The sequence below is a fragment of the Sinocyclocheilus rhinocerous genome, unplaced genomic scaffold, assembly GCF_001515625.1.
Source record: "Sinocyclocheilus rhinocerous isolate Xijiao unplaced genomic scaffold, SAMN03320098_v1.1 scaffold469, whole genome shotgun sequence".
Lineage (NCBI taxonomy): Eukaryota > Metazoa > Chordata > Actinopteri > Cypriniformes > Cyprinidae > Sinocyclocheilus > Sinocyclocheilus rhinocerous.
In genome coordinates this window covers 435,830-438,977 of record NW_015636034.1, presented here as the reverse complement: position 1 = coordinate 438,977, position 3,148 = coordinate 435,830, and the positions used below count along the sequence as shown (strand labels likewise).

The following is a 3,148-nucleotide window of genomic DNA, read 5'->3' as shown; positions in this document are numbered from 1 at the left end:
GAGGTCCACAGCAGCTGTGGTTAACATGTTATGCTTTGAAAAGTACAGAGGTCTGATATGAGAATTACCCTGGGCCCTTATGCACTTAATGAAGAGAAAAGGAAATGAGACAGAAAAAAAAACTGAATATAAATAAAGACTTTTTTAATGATTGAAATGCACAAGACTGTACTTTTCCTGTGTGGCATCTATTAATTTCAACAGTATGTTACATATTACTATATGTGTGATATTGATTGCAAAAGATTGGACAGGATTCACATTTATGCTTTCACTTTTGGTCTCTCAAAAATTCCTGTAAACATAATTGTGCTACATAAAAAGAAATAGACAAGACTATTTCACAGCACAAAGGGAAAAATACAAAATTAGAAAGGTAAACATGGGGAAAATAAGGTAAACCCCCTTAGGCAGACCTGTACATGCAGCACTGTTTGGGGAATTATAGTGTATACTTTTTACACCTCCTGATGTCCCATTATGTTAGGCCACAGATTCTCATCCATAGCTTCCTCTGCAATGCATTGCAGAAAGAACAGAAAGAACTTCACGCATCCCCCTTTCTGAGAAAAATTAATCAACTCAGGACACATTTACATGGAAAGTCTAATAGAAATGTATAGAAAATAATATGAGTTACAGATTATGACAACTCATTCAACCATTTTGCATTTTGGTGTTGTGATGTCATTTAGTGTTATTACAGATTGTCACTTTAATATCACTAAGCTTTCTTTTACAAACATATAAGGAGAATAAAAAAATTAAATAAATAAATAAAATACTAAAATAGAAACTTGCCCCTATAGCAACATTTATTTTTTCAAACTGCTGTTAACATGTTGCAATTCCAATTTTGACCACTCAAATATTTGGAGCAGTTTCCCCAAGACCACAGTGGGAAGTATTTTGTGGAAAAGGGACATTTGTTGCAAGATGTTCAGACACATTCAGCTGTGATGTAATCAGATTTTAGCACTACATATTTCAGCATAATAATAAAAGCCAGTTCAGAGTTATTAAATAGTTATTGAAATGACAATCATAATTTTCCTTGGTATCAGATTTATGGCTCCCCCTAATTTTTACATACAACTAAAAAACAAGCACAACATACAACAACATACAAGGCTTACCTGGACTTTCAATACAATTCATATCCAGCAGGCCAGGTGCATGTGCTTATGGGTTTATGTAATAAAGCACCTTCAAAATCATTGTTGCATTATATATGTATGATTCAGGCTGATTCCTTAACAGGCTACAATAAATCATTGATCACATTTACTTACACATAATTGTTCTGATTTAGGCCCATCAGTGTCGTTTTAGTATTATTTATAGTATTTATATTTTTCTATATTTCTATCTAGCTTATATATATATATATATATATATATATATATATAATATACAATATATATCATAATATATATTTCATAATTTATAATTTATGCAACCAGGATAATCCGAATTATCTCTACACTACCTTTACTAAAGCTCAGTATTTACCGTATTACATACTTTACAATTTAGAGCATAACTAGAAATGTATAGGCCTACACAAAAAAGTATATTGTTTCATTATCTGATTGATTATTTTAATTTCCACGACCTTTTCAAGACATATTCCTGTTATTTCTAGGTTTCCTCTGACCGTGGGAATCCTGTTAATTCCAAGAGAATTCCCCTCCACGCAGAACGCCACAGAAGAGGCGCATCTCTTGTAAACACAGCGGCTCTCGCGAGATTTCCTCGCGCCGCGCAGCACATTTCCACGACCTTTTCAAGACATATTCCTGTTATTTCTAGGTTTCCTCTGACCGTGGGAATCCTGTTAATTCCAAGAGAATTCCCCTCCACGCAGAACGCCACAGAAGAGGCGCATCTCTTGTAAACACAGCGGCTCTCGCGAGATTTCCTCGCGCCGCGCAGCACACGCAGGAGCGTCTATGGAGCAGTGAGGCAGGCGGGAGACGGAGCAACCGAGCCCGGCGCGGACTGGAGCAGGAGACGCTGGGTGAGAGAGGGTAACCTGCCTGTGACGTCGCTGCTGTGGTGTGTCTGAGCGGCGGCTCCCGTGGTAAGGAACTACCGCAGCCTTTCCATCATACAACCCCTCCTTTCGAGACAACACTCTAGTAGTGACCACTTGAGTCAGTGCTCTCTCTGTAGGCGTGCTTCTCTGATTATCCCGTCCATCCATGCTCCATTCGAGCCTGTAAGGAGGACGCGCACATACTCAGGGAGGCGAGGGAAGCCCATTGGTCTCCCAACCGACGCCAGCGCCAGGTAAAAAACCGCTACACGACTGTAATAGCAATGTTTAAATGTCCCATTTGATGGAGCGCTTGGCTGGCTGTGACGCAGCTTCGGTTCATTTCAGCCTGCGATCATTCAGCGCATATAAACAGTTGATGCTGCGGCGTGGAGGCTGTGAAGCAGGGGAATGAGCTCTGCTTATGGCCTAGCGTGTTATTTTTTTTTTTGCATAATTCCCACTTTTAGCTTCCGAGACAGCTCCACCTTCCATTTGCAAATTCATTTTAGTCATTCAAAAGCTTCGACAAAACATAATCTCTGTTGAAATAACTGTAAGTCACGATTGGCGCAGGAAGACGTACTGTCATTCTCATTAGCCAGCTTATTCATTGCATTTGAGGTAACAGATTCGCACCTGACAGATCAAGACGATGACAGCTGGCCAGCAGGTCGCCGGTGTTACACGAACTTCCACGAAGTGGAAATCCAATTTCCCGCATTGGCTTTAATGTTGATGTTTGTAGGTGTCACGCCCTCTTGTTTACATTACATTGACACCTCCCTCAGACTCTTGCATGTAGGACCATCTGCATGTGGGACTGTGAGGCTGCTTAAAGGGGTCATATGATGCTGCTAAAAAGAACATTGTTTTGTGTATTTGGTGTAATGAAATGTGTTTAAGGTTAAAAAAACATTATTTTCCACATACTGTACATTATTGTTTCTCCTCTATGCCCAGACTTTCTGATACACGTCGATTTTTACAAAGCTCGTCGGTCTGAAAAGCGAGGTGTGCTCTGATTGGCCAGCTATCCAGTGCTTTGTGATTGGCCGAATACCTCAAGCGTGTGACGGAAATGTTACGCCCCTTACCATACTGTGATGC

The 3,148-nt window shown here is 40.0% G+C and overlaps 1 protein-coding gene across 4 annotated transcripts in view; it reads left to right on the top strand.

Annotated features, from left to right (window-relative positions):
* The first annotated feature begins 1,858 nt into the window (after positions 1-1,858).
* akt3a (v-akt murine thymoma viral oncogene homolog 3a) overlaps positions 1,859-3,148 on the top strand; it is a 114,045-nt gene continuing 112,755 nt past the window's right edge. Inside the window, exons 1-2 of one of the 4 annotated variants that reach the window (XM_016562102.1) lie at positions 1,859-2,083; positions 2,176-2,292. The gene's annotated coding sequence lies outside the window, so the exon portion shown is untranslated. Of the gene's footprint in view, positions 2,084-2,175; positions 2,293-3,148 lie in introns of those variants that run through there. The other 3 variants (XM_016562100.1, XM_016562101.1, XM_016562103.1) reach the window with 3 other exon arrangements.